Below are 18,447 nucleotides of genomic sequence, written 5' to 3'. Positions count from 1 at the left end.
TACAAGCTCATAGGGTAATATTTGGTCATTTGGTGCCAGAGTAGTTGGCGGGGATACCCCCCTGGTCCGCGTGCACCAGGGGGTCCCCAGTAAACTAGTTTGTGCCACATTTTATACTTTAAGCATTTTCTCTGTTGGCTATTCAAAAATACAGATCTACAACCCCATAGGGCATCATTAATTGGTCATTAATGATTGGTCATCATCATTTGGTCATTTGGTGCCAGAGTAGTTGGCGGGGATCCCCCCCTGGTCCGCGGACCCCCAGGGGTCACGGATTGTGCACCAGAGGGTCCCCAGTAAACTACTTTGTGCCACATTTTATACTTTGAGCATTTTGTTCTCTATTGGCTATTCTAAAAATAGCAGATCTACAACCTCATAGGTTGTCATTTGGTCGTTTGGTGCCAGACTAGTGGGCGGAAACTTCCACCTGTCCGGGGACCCCACAGGGGTCCTTGAGGGCTTACCAGGGGGTCCCCAGTAAACTAGTTCACGCCACATTTTATGCACTTTATCCATATTGCTCTGTATTGGCTATTTAAAAATAGCAGATCTACAAGCACATCATTTGGACACAGGGTGTCACACTAGGGTGCGAGGACCCCCATCCGTCCGCTTCACCCACAGGGGTCAAAATAGCAGACGTACAACCTCAGGGCATGCTGCGAGTTTGTAGATCTGCTCTTTTTGGAAAATCCTGAAAAGGTGTGAATATTTTCACCCCATTCTATAAATATCTTCCAAATCAGTGCTTCTCAAACTTTTTCATGTCAAGGACCCCCTAAATGACACACGTTTGGCCGCGGACCCCCATCTCAAAATATCTTGTTCCAGTCACAAATGTTCGCTTTTAAAAAAAAATATTCAAAGGAAAAAATACATAAAAATAAGAAATAGCAGACCTACAAGCTCGCAGCGCGGCACTCGGTGCCGCGCTGTGAGCTTGTAGATCTGCTATTTTTCAATAGTTAAAGCATAAAATAATTAATAAAGCGGTTCCATGTCTTATTTCAAGTGTGTGTGTGTGTGTGTGTGTGTGTGTGTGTGTGTGTGTGTGTGTGTGTGTGTGTGTGTGTGTGTGTGTGTGTGTGTTGTGTGTGTTGTGTGTGTGTGTGTGTGTTGTTGTTGTGTGTCAGTCAGTGAATGATGTATTTAATGTTTACTGTGTGTTTCTCATCAGATTTCCAGCGTCTCACTCTGGACACAAACACAGCACACAGACTCCTCTCAGTGTCTGACAACTACAGGAAGGTGACATGGGAGGGACAGGTTCAATCATATCCTGAACATCCTGACAGGTTTGATTACTATAATCAGGTTGTGTACAGAGGGTCTGACTGGACGCTGTTACTGGGAGGTAGAGTGCAGTGGAGGGGTTTCTATAGCAGTGACTTATAGAGGGATCAGCAGGAAAGGACGTGGTGATGACTGTAATCTTGGATACAATAACATGTCCTGGAGTCTGGACTGTAATGGTCACAGTGGTAACAGTTACAGTGTCAGACACAATAATAAGCAGACTGTCCTCCCTGTCAGGGCCTCTAGGGGGGGCTCCAACAGAGTAGCAGTGTTTGTGGACTGTCCTGCTGGTACTCTGTCCTTCTACACAGTGTCATCTGACTCACTAGCACACCTGTACACCGTCCAAACCACATTTACTGAACCTCTCTATGCTGGGTTCTTGTTATGGCCCTTCTCCTCAGTGTGTCTGTGTGAGCAGAGATAGAGTCTCTATGTGAGGGTGACATCAGGTCGCCATGGTTACTCAACAATAACATGTTTGAGTGAGTGCAGGTTGTCATGGCTACCACGTCATGGACTCCATATTTGGGCATGAGTGACTCGTGGTGACATCACGGTGACATCATCATGATGATGTAATCAGCAGCACAGTGACATCACACATTACAGCTCCTGTAGTTTCAGTGTTTCTCTGACGTTGTCATGACAACACCCCCATGTGTTTGACCTTTGACCCCGGACCCCCATGAGAAAAGATTTGTGTAGTTAAAAATCAAACCTCGGTTCGAAGTGAAGCGGTGGACAGATAAAACCTCTATTCTGAATGTATTTGTGGCTTACTACATATTTTAAACCCTGAAGGCCAAATTATCATGTGAAGCTTGACCAATCCTCAAAGTATCCATTCATCTAACCGGGAGGGACATCGACATTTTGCTTTTTGAAAAAGCCTATTCATTCTGGACTGATATTTTACACGTACGGGACAGGAAAAACCTGTTCATCCTGGCCTGGAGTGACCATATATGGACATAAGGTAACATACTTTGTGTTTTTGAAAAACCCTGTTCATTCTGGACTGAGATCACCATATATGGTAATTAAACGGACTTTCTGTTTTTGGAAAAGCCTGTTCATTCTGGACTGAAATGACCATACGTGATACACACAAAGCCATTCATTGGAAGCGGTTTTCACCGCTTCAAAAATGTTACAAATTATATAAAAGAAACACAAACATTTTCCCTAAAATAGCAGATCTACAAGTTCACAGCGCGGCACTGAGTGCCGAGTCCCCGAGCTTGTAGATCTGCTATTTTTGAAAAATCGTGAACGCTACTTTTTTTTTACCAGATTCTGCTAAATCAGTGGTTCTCAAACCTTTTTCATGTCAAGGACCCCCAAAATGACATGTAATTGGTCGCTGCCCCCCCCCCCCCCCCCCCATCTCAAAATGTGTTGTTCCAGGGACCCCCAGAAGCAAAGTTTGCTTTTAAAAATATACATTCAAAGGTTTGCACAAATGTTCATGGTTTAAAGAAAATAGCAGATCTACAAGCTCACAGCGCGTCATTTGGTCTTTTCGTGCTAGAGTGGTGATCGGTGACCTCCATGTGTCTGGGGACCCCACAATGGTCGTGGACTGTTTACCAGGGGGTCCCCAGTAAAAACAACATTTTAACCACTTTAAGATTATCGTTTTGAGGTGGGTGGGGTCTGGCTATTAAAAAATACAGATCTACAAGCTCACAGCGCGTCGTTTGGTCGTTTCGTGCTAGAGTGGTGTTCGGTGACCTCCATGCGTCTAGGGACCCCACAAGGGTCGTGGACTGCGTACCAGGGGGTCCCCAGGAAAAGTAGTTAACATAGCATCACAATCATTTGAACCACTTTATCCATTTGTATGTTGGCTATTCAAAAACACTGTATTTTTTAATAGCCAGACCCCACCCACCTCAAAACGATAATCTTAAAGTGGTTAAAATGTTGTTTTTACTGGGGACCCCCTGGTAAACAGTCCACGACCATTGTGGGGTCCCCAGACACATGGAGGTCACCGATCACCACTCTAGCACGAAAAGACCAAATGACGCGCTGTGAGCTTGTAGATCTGCTATTTTTTTTAAACCATGAACATTTGTGCAAACCTTTGAATGTATATTGTATATTTTTAAAAGCAAACTTTGCTTCTGGGGGTCCCTGGAACAACACATTTTGAGATGGGGGGGGGGGGGGGGGGTCAGCGACCAATTACATGTCATTTTGGGGGTCCTTGACATGAAAAAGGTTTGAGAACCACTGATTTAGCAGAATCTGGTAAAAAAAAAGTAGTGTTCACGATTTTTCAAAAATAGCAGATCTACAAGCTCGGGGACTCGGCACTCAGTGCCGCGCTGTGAACTTGTAGATCTGCTATTTTAGGGAAAATGTTTGTGTTTCTTTTATATAATTTGTAACATTTTTGAAGCGGTGAAAACCGCTTCCAATGAATGGCTTTGTGTGTATCACGTATGGTCATTTCAGTCCAGAATGAACAGGCTTTTCCAAAAACAGAAAGTCTGTTTAATTACCATATATGGTGATCTACAAGCTCAAAAAAGGTTAAACTTTCTTTTAAATATACAAATGTTTTTTGGGGGTCCCTGATACAAATATGTTCAAATGGGGGTCCCTGATACAAATATGTTCAAATGGGGGTCCCTGGTCAAATCCATATTAATGTCAAACTCTATGGTATAAAATGAGTCATCACCACAGGGAGCTTTAGATCTTAGATTAGATCAGATAGAAGTGCACAAACCTCCACTCCACACATTTATAAATATGTATCATAAATACTGTCCATCAATGATGATAATGTAAATATCAGTGTTATACTTGTTTCTCTTATGTAGATACAAACTCATATTTGATGTATATTTTATTTTTGATATTTTGATTCAATAGACAGAAATAAACTGTATATTTGATCATGTAATTGTCACAGTATCAATATTGTTTCTTGTATAAACCTTTATACTGAACCACTTGAACCCCATATACTTTATTGACTGGGGTTCCCCAGGGTTCTGTAATTGGTCCCCTGCTTTTCCCCCACCTCTACACCAGATATCTTGGGTGAAAATAGCAGATCTACAAGCCATCTAATAGCTAAGATCTACATCACAAAGTGACACATTGTGAGCAGTGTTCATTTTGATAGCAAATTATTGTGTCATATTTTAATCATACTGTTTTTCTTATTATTATTTGTTTTTGTCTAGTTTTAGTTGACTAAATGTCATAGCATTTTAGTTGACTAAATGTCATAGCATTTTAGTTGACTAAATGTCATAGCATTTTAGTTGACTAAATGTCATAGCATTTTAGTTGACCAGATCAACCGTTTATTTAGTCGACTAAAATGAAAATGTAAATTCTAGGAGGGCTGTGATGGCATCTTAATGCCTGATTCATACTTACTGTAGCTCTGTGCCAAAGAAATGTTGATCTACAAGCTCACAGCGTGTCTGTGACGCATTGTGAACTTGTAGATCGGCTATTTTCAGAGAGAGCAACACCCGAGTGCAACCAAACATAAAATGACTTGTCTTTTAGTTCTACTGGATCTCTTCTCCACTTGTCCCTCCCTGACATTTAGTCTAGTTTTTATTTGTTGATGAAATGTTCAATATATTTTTGTCAGATTGTTGTCAATCACTCTGGATTCAAACTTCTACTAAATGTGTTGTTAATGAACTCAAATCAATCATAGTTTATTCATTGATTCATTATCAGATCATTATTTCCTCACTCATTCCATTATTTTGCTTTCATTGAATATTAATGTGATGCTGTTCTCATTGTTCACATGTTATTGTATGATCATGTGTAGAAGTAATAATTGTTTAATAAATTGATCGCTGACAGTCTGTCGTTGTTCCTGCGTATTGATATGCATAGTGTTGTCATGACAACATGGCCACAGCTCATTGGTCATGTATAATAACTAGGTTGGAAACAAAGGTCTCGTGTTCATGATTCGCTGCAATCCAGGATGGCTTGGTTCGAGGCTTAACATAATTGTTATAAATATTTTTGTAAATGTCTATGGGGAAAATGAAAGGGAGATTTTAAGTGGCACCAGTAAACCACTTCTGCTGCGATGCTCTATATGTACATGGTACGTAACGTACTTATAGTAGGCTACTGTTTCTACCATCTGTACTGAGAAGAACACAGTAGCCTGGGTCATAGCAGGTCACAGGTCACTCGATACAAAGCTTACTACCAACTGTAAAGTGGTCAAACTGTTAACTTATTCACTAGGCAAATTAGACCCAAAAAATAATAATGTTGTGACTTAAAGGCCTTTGCAGAGAGGGTCTGATTTCCCACACGGGGAAAACATGACAATATTGTCATAATTTGTCACAAATTGGGACCCGGTGTGCATGGTGTCATAGAGAAACCTTGTGTTCATTAATGAGTACCTGAGACGAAGTTTTTAATCTGTTACATTCTTAATGCACTCCCATCTCATTGTGTTGAATTAGATTTATTTTATTTTTTTTACTTAACTCATAGATACTAGGAATTATAAGACATAATACTTATGGAAAGTGGAAAAACAGTATATCTCTAACAGTTTGTGGAACAACAGTATAATATTGATATATGATCTCACTCTCTAATTGACAAACAAACAGATAGGTGAAACGGATGACATCACAATATCAAGGAATTTTGATGTCTGATTGTCTGACGTGCTTACATCAGTTGATGAGTACCTCGGACAAGTACTTCAATGGGAAAACCCTTAGAGAAAAGATTACACCAGATGATGATGAGTAAAAAACACCAAGAAGTGTGTTGCCCTGCAGGGAAACCACACTAATCAATAAGTAGTGAAAACAGATCTGTATTGTGAGCTTGTAGATCTGCTATTTTCACTAGTTTGGGTCCCGGGCAAACGGCTAATCTCTCTTTGGGGTCTCGACCCGAAAAGTTTGGCCGATACCGATACGTGGCTGATATTATTATTAGGTAATTTAAGGAGCCTGTTTCTACTACTGCAACGTGAGGCGGGACTACGGCTGCTATGATGCAATCGCCATTGCGGTCCAAATCGTTAAGCAAACAGCCGTCGGCGAAGGGTTCCCACCCCTTTTACTGAACGCTTTGGTTCCCATGGCAACGCATCTACGCAGCAGACGCTGTAGACTACGTGGAAGGGGAGCTTCTGGCATTGTAGAGACGGCTGCGACGGCGGCAGGTTGATCTATCGAGCGCTGATAATTTCCGGTTACCGTTGTCATATGCCGTAGCCGCCCAAAGCTTAAATAGCCTATTATATATATGGGTGCATCCCTTGTTGTTTTGGGGTGTCTACTCCTGCAGGGTGCTCTTGGAGACGATGTGGAGGCCCTCCTCCTTCAGCCTCTTCAGAGCTGGTCCATAGATGTCCTTCGTCATGGGGACCACCAGACCCTTGGTGGCGATCTCCCCGTCGACCACCATGCGCGCAGCAATGGCCGCTGGGTACCCCACGGTCTTGGCCATAGCAGAGAACCCATCGGGGTCTCCGTAGACCACCAGGCTGATGTGTTTGGTCTCCAGCTCGCCGGTCGGGTGACGGAGGCCCACGTCGTTCCGCATTACGACCATGTCTCTCTCGCCGGCGGCGAAGGAGAGCCTGGCTTCCAGGTGTCTGGCCAGAGCCGCGAGGACGCTCTCTGCGCGCGGCACCGCGTCATCTCCCAACATCCCAAACCATCTCAGGGCGTCCATCTTGAAATTGTCCCTTCCCACGCGTTTGTACACGGCTTCCTCAAAGGCCCGGGCGGAGGTGGCCGCGGACAGACCCATCTGCCCACACAGCAGGTCTTTCCAGGTGACGGGAGCTGAGGTGTGTCCCAGCGTGGGGCTGGGGTCCGTGTTGATCAGGCCCAGTTGGATGAACCCACCGATGGCACTGGTGTAGCCCTTAAAGCGGAGGGTCCCTCTGACCAGAGTGTGCGCCGACTGGATGCCGTAGGGCTCTGCGTACTTGGTGCTGTCCCGGTTGGGGTAACCCTCCAGGTTGAAGCCGGGGAGGAAGTCCATGGCCACCGAGGAGTCCATGAGAGCGCCCCCTGCGGGGACGCTCACCACCTCGCCGTCCCTGAGGAAGACGGCGGGGCCGACGGTGTTCAGGAGCGCGCCGTACGGACTCCAGCTGAACTTGTAGCGCAGCGGGTTGTCGGAACACTCGGGGGCAGGAAGACCGCCGCAGAAGGAGCTGTAGGACTCCACGGTGCAGCCGTCGGCCTTGGCCCGGTCGATGCACTCCATGGCCAGCATGTGGTCGATGCCGGGGTCCAGGCCCATCTCATTCACCACGGTGATGCCCGCCTCCTCGGCGCTGCGCTCCAGCGCCTTCATTTCGGGGCTCAGGTAGCTGGCGGTCACCATGTCCACCCTGGCCTCGATGCAGTGCCTGGCTATCTGCGGATGGAAGGCGTACGGCAGCAGGCTGATGACCAGGTCATGGTTCTTGATCAGGGAGGTGAGGTGTCCCTCCTGGCTGGTGACGTCCAGCATCACAGGGATGGTGTTGGGGTAGGCGGCCGCCAGCTCCTCCGCCTGGTTCAGCTGCACCGACGCGACGGTCACCTGGGTTCCTTCGTCCCGGGTCAGGTACTCGATGACGGGACCGGACATGTATCCTGAACCCATGAGGAGGACGCGCTTCATTCCGCTTCGCTTCGTGATCTGAGCTTGTTCCCGTATTTCCCCGAGCTTCTCGATGTATTCAAACTTGGGCGTGAGCCGTCCATTGGAAGCGATGACAGCGTCTCTGACGTGGGGAGAGAAACCCTCTTCCTCCAGGGGCCTGGTGGCGTCGGAGGGCAGCATCTCCCATACGTAAGGCAACAGGCGATCTCCGAAGTACTCCGTGGCCTCGACGGGAAGCTGTGCAGGCAAGTTGTCAATGGAACACATGAGGATTCCGTTGCCCTCCACGCTGTCGTGATCGATGTGCTGGTCAGCGTCGTACATGCAGAAAGGTCTGTCTATGGTGGTGCACTCGGTCATGAACTCAATGGAGCCCCCTATGTCTGCCGAGATGTCACAGATGGCCAGCAGTCGGTGCGGCAGCCCGGGGCAGCCGCCGCCGTCCCAGGCGGGGGACCTCCGGATCAGCTTCTGTGCGTCCAGACGGCGGAGGAGTCGCGGCGTCTGAGGGTCCCAGAAGATCCCGTTGACAAGGCACGTGGTGTACGGCGCCACCGTGGTCCTGAAGTTGGAGGTGTAGCGCTCCGGGTGGTGTTCGTACTCCAGCGGGTCGTAGATGCCGTCGCTCTTCCTCACGAGGTGGTGATGGCGACTCAGGACCGTGGCGTACACTTTGGTCATGTCTCCGGTTTCAGGGACGTCTTTCAACTTGTGAGGTTCGATGTATTCCACCGGGAGCTCGTTGAAGATGTCCTGAGCGCCTTTGGAGACGTTGCCTGTGCCGGTGAAGCAGAACGTGACGGGGCCGATGGATTTGGGCATGAGTCCCGTGGAGATCTCATAGCCGCAATCCCTCACCGCTTGGATGGCCTGGTAGACGTTCCTGTAGTTATGAGCCATGCCGATATGCATGAAAGGGGTGTGGTGGCCGAGCGCGAGGAAGCGCAATCCTAAACCGTGCAGGACGTTGATCATTCCTGAAACGCCGGCCCACTGTCCCCACCCGTTAGCGTCCACCATCTTCTCGTAGTCGATCAGACGCACTTCCTTTCTCAGAATGTCGTCCAGGAGTCCCATGTTTGCTTCCTGCGCCTTGATGGTGTGGGAGAAGAAAACATAGGTTTTCCTGGGGTAGACCTTTTCCTCCGGGGGTCTTTTCACGCCGATGATCAGCGACGCCTCGGAAATGTCCTCTTGAATGGCGGCGCCTGCCTTCTCGTAATACTTCTGGTGAATGGCCCTCCGGTTTGACGGCTGCACCAGGACCTTGTGCCCGGCCTGGGTCAGCTCCTGGACGTGGCGCGGCGCCAGCGGCGCCCTCCTCTCCCACGGGTTGATGTCCTCGCGGCGGAATGGCGAGGACGCTCTTATGGTGCTCATAGCGCCGCTGGCTGCTGAGGCAGGCCCTCGTGGTTCTCCTGCTCTCGTGACTCAGGACTCTGAACATGGCGTCAATAAGTATTGAGTCTGACTTGTGCTTTATGAATTATCTAACTATTACGGTGAAACCTGGACACGGAACACTATATATGGGCATAAACGGGTGAAACAGTGCCCAAATTCGGAGATAACTGACATCAGTGATACCGCCGGGAAAGGCTTGATTTCCGATGTGTCATTAGTTTGACTAAGGTTATAGGGTTAGGTTTAGGCATATAGTTTTACTGGGGCTAAGGTTTGGCATAGTTTCATTCACCAGGTTAGCATTCACCAGCATCAAACTAATGGGACGTCGAACAAATGCTACGTCGCAATAACGACATACTCCCGATACCGCCGCCATGGTAACAGCTGCATGCTAAAATAGTGCCCAAATTTGGAGATGACTGACATCACTGATACGTCTGGGTTCTCCAGCATTACTTCTGAGACTACATTCAATCCCTCATATACTGTGCTGTGTGCACAGCCCCAGGGCAAGGACCGATTAATTCATTCATAAAGCCAATTTATAAAGCCAAGCCAAAGTCAGACTCAATAAAATACATGATAGTCTTGATCCAAGGCTAGTAAAGTAAATAAAGTAATGGTTTATCCACCGAGCATTTTTGGCGCTATTTAAGGATGTCTAAAATACGTCTAATGGCTAGGCTTGGGGTCCCTTCCCCTTGTTTGCACAACATACAAAATGAGCGGACAGAGATACTCCTGAAGTCTGCAGTGGAGGTCGGTCAGGGCTAGCAAAGTACTCTATGAAGGTCCTAACCCTAACCCTGATGAAGAAATTTATATTTAATAATATATATTTATTTTTCATTCATTTATTTTGCTGCTTTCATTCTCTCTCTCACTCAGTCAGGCTGGACACACTGCTTCCACTAGGGGCGCACGTCTAAGAAAGCAATTCGTTTTTTTAACCAATCAGGTGTTTTCTTGTGAACCCTCTGAACCTCCTTTAGAGTGCCTGCTGCCTTTGATTGGCTTTGAAGTGAATGGTTGTTGGGCACTGTATTGTTATTGGCTGGTTCTTTAACCAATCACAGCCCTCCTGGGCGCATTTTTTCAGATAGGGTCACCTTCTAGAGTGTTCCCATCTCTGAGAAGAAACATTGTCCAATCAGAGAAGGGAACTGCTGATATTCACCTCCCAGTCCTGGGAGGAAACCAATCAGAAAAGTGAATTGCTTCCTGCTTCACTTGTTGTTATAGTTTGAGCTGAGCAGAGCTTGAGAGCTAACATTTATACATTTACTCACAACAATTCACAAATAAAGAAACGAAAAATGGCGGAAGGAGGAGAAGAAACAGATATGGATTTACTGGACAATTTGTCAAACTTTTTTCGAGGACGTTTGGACACTTGAGCGAGTCGAGCGACCGTGGTTGTTAATCAGGAAACCTACCGGAGTGTCTGGCTAACACACCACCGGAGATTCGTGTAAGAGAAACAACACTCACGCTGTGTGTGCGCATTATGGAATATAACGTTTCAACACAAGATTTTGGGGCAAGACTTGTGCTGTCATTAATCTAGGCTAGTTGTCTTGATATTTTTTAATGCTGTTTTGGAAAAACATCAAAGTGTTTGTAGTGTGAAGTGGAGCTTCTCACTCACTGCGTTCTGCGCTCAGCAGTGGGTGGGTGTGTGTGTGTGCGTGCGTGCGTGCGTGCGTGCAGACTGCAAGTGTATAACTCTAGTCCCAGAAGCTTGGCTGGTATGTGATGAAGCCTGTTGAATCATGTGTGTATATCAACATATATTTTGCTTGCTTTCGTGTTGCTATATGAATGGCTGTTTGTGACTGAGTTTATTGTATTGGGCTCTGCTACTGGTGCAGGCAGCAGCACTCTGTAAGGCGCAATAAGTGTCAGATCGTGGCTACGCGAGGGCGTGTGCGCGGGCGTGTGCACGTGCGCGGGCATGTGCACGCGCGTGCATATGCGCAGCAGCCATGGCGAAGGCCCGGGTATTGAACCCACGGTCTGCCACTGGAAGTCTGTAACTGTGAGAGGGAACACATGGAACCATAAAACTCTGCTCATTCCTATCCCTCTAATCCCACCCAAGGGGGGTGGTGTCGTACCTCTGACCTCACCAGGTCCTATATGGAGTTAAGGGGTGTGGTGTCATAACCCTGACCTCACCAGGCCCTATATGGAGTTAAGGGGTGTGGTGTCGTACCTCTGACCTCACCAGGTCCTATATGGAGTTAAGGGGTGTGGTGTCATAACCCTGACCTCACCAGGCCCTATATGGAGTTAAGGGGTGTGGTGTTGTACCTCTGACCTCACCAGGTCCTATATGGAGTGAAGGGGTGTGGTGTTGTACCTCTGACCTCACCAGGCCCTTATATGGAGTGTGCACAGTATGTCCTTGTATGGACCGTTCTGTCCGTGACATCAGCTGTGGTGACGTCGCTCTCAGTCTGCATGCTTTCTATCACGTCAGTCTCGCGTGACCTGCTGTAGGAGGAGCAGGTCTGGACTTGCCTCTTGTTCCATGGTCAGATCCTCCAACAAGCACAAATGTGTCATCATCAAACCCCACTGGTTATCTTCATGCTTTTTGCTCTCGTGTACAAGTAAGACACCTCAGGGTGACAAGCGACCTCGCCCTAAAGGGCAAGGTCACGCCATGTCTTGGCCGTCTGGCCAGTGATGTATATCGAGCCAGTTCCCCATATATGGATATGAAGTCCTGTTAGATATGGGCTTAATATTGATGACATCAGGGATCTCCATAGGGCATAAAGTGGTTCTCATGACATCACAACATACAATCCCTTTTATGCCCATACATCATGTATGATACATGGTGTGATACATCCCTGTCTGAACCAGTCACACCACTGTGATGCCACCTGTTTATGCCCATACATGGAGATCCCTGCTCTGAGTATCTGACATCACTGTGATGTCACAGTGATGTGTCAGGGGAACCCCAGTGTCAGGCGTTACACATACATACGGACAAGCTGTGCCGGTTCTCACAGTAAACTGCGACCTATGGTCGCAATAATCTTTGTATCCAACTCCATGTGAGAGCTTATACTCATATACTCAATAGAGTATATGAGTATATATACTTGAACGGCCTTAGAGGATTAAACATATGTTTAATCCTCTAAGGCCGTTGTCAGGTATACTCAAGATATATTATCTTGAGTATACCTGACAACGGCCTTAGAGGATTAAACATATGTTTACCACTCTGTTAATCAATTATTTTGGAAGCATTAAGGCGTAACAGCGTCTCTGAGGGGACTGTTAAATAACCACTCCAAGCTTACGCTACACTTTTCAATTCTTTTTTTTATTTTTATTGTTTTATTTATTTTATTGAGAGTAAACTTTGCACTGACACTTTCATTTACAGCATTGAGCACACATCAAACACTGCCTCCTTTTCTTATGGACTGATTGGAAATGTATCAAGTATAATCTGAGAAAGAGCAATTAACATTTCTGAACGTTTAATGGTCATTGGTGTATGGATTGTTGCAGTATATATACTGTATATACACTGTATATAAAAAAGAAAGGTTTGAGTACAAAATGACAGCAGAGCCCCATTGCAACCCATTCAGAACGGGTACACATTATTGTGTATCATTATTGTATGCTTTAACTATTGAAAAATAGCAGATATACAAGCTCACAACGCGCCACCGAGTGCCGCGCTGCAAGCTTGTAAAATCGTGAAAAAAACGTGAAAAACGCGTTATAATTTTTACCCGATTCTATATTACCCCCCGGCTCCACAGGCGGCGTCGCGCTGCTCTGCGTCTTGACGGCGACTTTGACGTCCGACCGGCTCCACCGCAGCGCAGCGGCTGTGACTGTGAGGTATTCATTCTATGGCCAATATAGCCCATTTCCAAAACAACATGAAAATCACTTTCAAACAGGAATATAACTATTTGTGACCTGAATGTGAACGTATAGAGCACACTATGTTCACAGCAGAGAGCAGCAATGCACCACTGACCACTTTGATTTGTCATGATTATAGCCTGTTGTGTTTATACATAATTGTATCAAAGTAGACCGCTGTAATTACATAATTACATTTGTGACATCTAGTCACCCTTGTGAATGGATAGCCAACAGCAGAAACGCACGTATATAGCCTACATTTAATACACAAAGCATTTATTCATATTTTATACATGACTGGACGTTGTGGACGCCGTCAAAAAATTGAACCGGGGCGATTTTTGAGTTTGGACGCCGTCAAGGGAGCGTCCGACGCGGACGTCGACGTCGGCAGTGGAGCCACCCTTCATTGATTAAAACGGGAGCATTCCCAACGTTGGCGTTGACGCGGCACTCGGTGCCGCACTGTGAGCTTGTATATCTGCTATTTTTCAACAGTTAAAGCAGTCAATAATTCTAGGCCTAAATGGGTTAAAGCAATAACAGACACACTCAGAGTCCTCTACAACTTCTCAGACAGTATCCAACAGCGCTCAAACAAATGAACATGGGTGTGCAAAAAACAAAGACACCACTCAGACATCAGTGATTCAGTTGTGCCACCACAGATTACACCAACCAAATGATTCCACGTGATAAATAAAATCCAATACTCCAGCACTAGAGATGCGTTTTCTTTTCTCTTGGCATCGTCTTGCTGACCGGGTGTAAAAAATAAAAATAAAAATGTTCCAACTACCTGAAATATTATTAATAAATAAGCCACACCCAGAACAAGATTACAATCTCACGGTGTATGGTACATGTACAGCTGTTTGTGGTTGACCACCTGTATAATTAGTATATGTATATGAGCTGTTTGAACTTGTCATATTTAAAAGAAAAGGTATTTTGGCGGGTCTTGATGGCGTCGCAATGGCTGATTTTACACTTGGCCGATACAAGATCTGTTATTTTCAGAGAGCTACATCCGAGCGCAACCAAACATGAAATGACTTGTCTTTTATTTCTACTGGATCTCCTCTCCACTTGTCCGTCCCTGAAATCTTAGTCTGTTTTTTATTCTTCAACGAAATCGTCAATTATAGTCTTGAGTCTCCATAGCCTAGTTTTTATTTCGTTTTCGTTAGTGGAAAAAGGTAGTCGACAAACATCTTTCGTCATGGTTTTTCCAAATCAACACCAGAACAAAGTGTGTCCCTCCTCAGTACAATAAGGTGACCCATCTTTTAGTCTCCAAATAAGGAACAGTTCTCTGTTTCAAGGTACCGTCGACAAACCTGGCACTCTCTCACGTTGTTCCTCTTTTGTGTTTAACGGGGATAGGACTGTGGAATAGTAGCCTCGCGTAGCCAGGCTTACTCATCTGCGAAGAGAAAAGCCTGGTTACGACCATAGGCCGATACGGCATAGAACGGTGCTACTTCCACCGGGAGACTTTCACCGGATGTTGACGCATGACGCAGCACTTCTGCCACTTCCGGTGTCTACAGGTTCATGCCATTCACATGGCATATTGTGGCCAGGGTGGTGGAATAGTTACTGCGTGTTTAACAGGGACAGCACAGGACAGTGTGTGGAACAGTTGCTGAATGATTAACAGGGACATGAGACATGACGTGTGATGATGTGTCAGTGGAAAAGTTACTGAATCCATTTCACTTTCACCGACCCGTGCAAATTCAACCCAAATGAAGTGAGAAAAAAAGTTAACCGTTTCGATGGCATATCAAACTATAATATTGTGCTGCCGATTTGACCTAACTACAGAGGAGGCTCCAACACAAGGAGATGGCAACAGTCAGTCACACCCAAGTGGGCGAGTTGTGTCCAGCTAATGATCATTCATCGTTAATTGGACCTCCATAAAACTTGGTACAAAAACATGTAACACAATCAATAATAAATATACTCAGCAATGATTGAAACAATAATAATAAAAAAGGCACACAGACCTAAAAATGTGTGATATCATCATCATCAACCATCACTGAAAACCTAAATCATCGCCATCCATCGTTCAATGAACAACACACTCCATCAGTAGTGGAATAGATATGATTAAAATAAAATATAAAATATAATAAAGAAAGTCCATTTAAATAAGTGTTAGTGTGGAAACATAATTGGCACAACAAAAGCCAGCCTGAATCAAGTCATTATTATCTAGAGCAGGGGTCAGCAACCTTTTTGAAATGAAATGCCATGTTTTTATTTTCTATCTAGATCATACATGGGCAACTAGCGGCCCGGGGGCCACATGCGGCCCCCAACTTCACTTAATGCGGCCTGCAGGAATACTGATATATTATCGGTTTCAGCTGTTTTAATTCCAAACCAAACGTGCTAACATGACCAGCTTTAATTATTTTAGTCTACTGTATATTAGTATCTTGCACACTAAAAACTCATGGGTCATTTCTTGACCCAAATCATGGGTCATTTGTGTTAGGTCAAATTTCGGGGTCATTTCTCAGAGCCACAACCCTTCCTTGAGTTATTGGGATATTATTTTGACCCAATTCCAGGGTTGTTCGAGTTAGGTAATATTTATCTGGGGGTGACCCATTTTGGGGTTAGTGGTAACTCATATACTTGGGTCAGTGGTCTAGCTTTGGGCCAATCAGGGGACAGGCACCATGAACCTGTTTGCAAAGCATCCTGGGAAAAGCATTTGTCTAGATTTCCAGAGACATTTTCTAAGCTGTTGGGAGCTAAAAATGCTAAATATGGCATATCCATGTGTCTGTCTTGGCAAGCTGACTGTCATAATGTCTGAATTTGATTTGTCACTATTTGAGCCTAAACCCTAACCGTAAGTGCTTGGCTGCTAGCTTAGGGTTGAGCTCCCTCCCCCATCTGGCCTGAAAGAGAAGAACTCATGGTAATTTTGAGATTATTTTGTTTATCTTCTCTAAACTATTCTGATTAGAGTATTATCAACATCGTTGCATATATATTTAATTATGCACTTTTATGTTGATTTTACTAAACTTTGAATAAATCATCTGAGAAGAAACCCTGAAACAGTTCTGATTTTATGTTAATGTCAGATAATATCGTCATTGTCATTCTCCAGACTATGCACATGTAGGTTGTATTCATTTAGCCCACTCAACCCAAAACCTGGGTCATATTGACTACAATCGTGGGTCATTTAAAACAAATAATTTGGTTATTTATTTGACCCAAATTATGGGTCAACATTCATAACCAAATTTCTTGCGTTAAAATAACCAAACCTGGCATTGGTCCCTATTTGACCCGTGAGTTGGATCAAAAATAACTCAAGTTGAGTTGTTTTTGACCCAGCAGTTTTTAGTAGCCTACTACTAGACTTTTTTTTATGTCCAATGCAATTTGTATTTAGTTCATAAAGTAAGAAGTAACATAAGTACCTGTACATGCATTTGAAATTAAATGTAAAAAAATACTGTTCAGGATTTTAGTGTGTGTGAAAATATAGTGGCCCTCTCCATCATCAAAGTTGCCCACCCCTGTTCTAGATAGTCAGTGTGCCATGTCAACATAAAATGTAATGACACCCCATCAAACATTCTGACATATTTTGATTGTCAGGACATTGTTATAACGATCACTAGACTCAAGAGGAAGAACCCACCTACGTATATCCCAGACTCCTCCCCCAGCCAAAGTTCAGCATTTTAATGAATGTAGAATTATGTGCAATGCAATTATGTGGTTGTAGGTGACTTAATTTAATTGACCACGTTTGAATCAACATGTTATTTCAAAATATAGATCCTCTCTCTCTCACACTTCTGCCAGTGTGCCAGTGATCACCCTCCCCTGTGCTAAGGTTGCCAACCCCTGGTCTAGAGAGCTCATTCAATGGTAAACATTGACCCGTCATTATGGTCCAAATCACTGTTTAAGAATGAAATGAATACTAAGGATTTGAATGTGTGTAACCATGTGACCTTTGACCTTCTACTCACAGAGTGCCGCGCTGCGAGCTTGTAGATCTGCTATTTTTGAAAAATCTTGATTTTTATTTTGCAAATCTTTGAATATATCTCAAATATTTGCTTCTGGGGGGTCCCTGGATCAACATATTTTGAGATGAGGGGTCCTTGGCCAAATAAATGTAATTTTGGGGGTCCTTGACATGAAAAAGTTTGAGCACCACTGATTTGGAAGAAGGATTTAGAAGACATTTATAGAATCGGGCCAAAAATATTCAAAGACTTGCACAAATGATTTTTCCATTAATAGCAGATCTACAAGCTTGCAGCAGGGGTTGTGCTCTACTTGTCTCTTTGTGGCAGCTTGGGATGTGGGTGAGATGGGATGTTGTGTCTAAAGGCAGCTCTCCACCAAACAGACGGCTGCAGATCACTACAGACTGACTGGCAGTCCAATGAAGTCGGGAGATCAGATGGGTGGAAAGTGCGGAAAAAATAATTTGCTGAACGCACCAAAGACCGACACCGACAAGACGGCTACTGTTATAGCTTGATGTCTTTTTCAACAACAAGCCCGCTGCTATCCGACGGCTCTTAAGCCGGCCGAACGTGCTCGGTCGGCTTTCGACGCTTCCCTACGACTTGCAAAGCCGACGCGGCAGTGCACCCACTGCCCGTTCAACGGCAGAATTTTGGCAACCGACGATTTCTGCCGCGTACCGCCGCCGGTGCGGTGCAGAGCTACCTTTAGACACTCCTATACACTGGACGTAACACTCCTTTTACACTTCACATCTTCCCCCAACTGTATTGTAAGGGGATATCTTATAAAGTCCTGGAATAAATCAAAAACCTTCTTCACCAATGTGTTTGTAAAGGTCTCTAGTAACACATCTCACAAAGACTGAAATTCATTTTCCCTAGGAGAATCCTTGACTGCTGCTGAAAGTTGGGCTCCCATTAACTTAACTATACAGGATAAAACACACCAAAATAAATATGCTTTAAGTAGCATGTGAGGGGTCAAACTAGGGGTTTTTCATGATTCTGAATCCATTGCAAGCATTTGTTTTGCACGAAAAACATTCCTCTGTCAAAAAACGGCCTGACAAAACTATGGTTTAGTGATGAAACTAGTGAAACTAGGGATTTGAGGGAGCCGCCTTTAACCCAAGGAATGTTTCTTTGAGATGTGTTACTAGAC

General features: G+C 45.0%; 1 protein-coding gene and 1 pseudogene across 4 annotated transcripts in view; one reads left to right on the top strand and one right to left on the bottom strand.

The window, feature by feature from the left end:
• Positions 1-2,665, top strand: part of LOC308293400 (NACHT, LRR and PYD domains-containing protein 3-like) — a 323,097-nt gene extending 320,432 nt beyond the window's left edge. For all 3 annotated transcript variants that reach the window (XM_080735893.1, XM_080735894.1, XM_080735892.1), the window contains one exon: positions 1,755-2,665. The gene's annotated coding sequence lies outside the window, so the exon portion shown is untranslated. The remainder of the gene's footprint in view (positions 1-1,754) is intronic.
• A 3,947-nt stretch (positions 2,666-6,612) lies between these two features.
• On the bottom strand, positions 6,613-9,388 carry LOC308293405 (alpha-aminoadipic semialdehyde synthase, mitochondrial-like; annotated as a pseudogene). Its single transcript has one exon. The product of its transcript is annotated as an alpha-aminoadipic semialdehyde synthase, mitochondrial-like (transcript).
• Positions 9,389-18,447: the final 9,059 nt, after the last annotated feature.

The sequence above is a fragment of the Nannobrachium achirus genome (assembly GCF_963921795.1).
Source record: "Nannobrachium achirus genome assembly, chromosome: 10".
NCBI lineage: Eukaryota > Metazoa > Chordata > Actinopteri > Myctophiformes > Myctophidae > Nannobrachium > Nannobrachium achirus.
The sequence above is the reverse complement of the archived record's forward strand: the minus strand, read 5'-3'. Positions and strand labels throughout refer to the sequence as shown.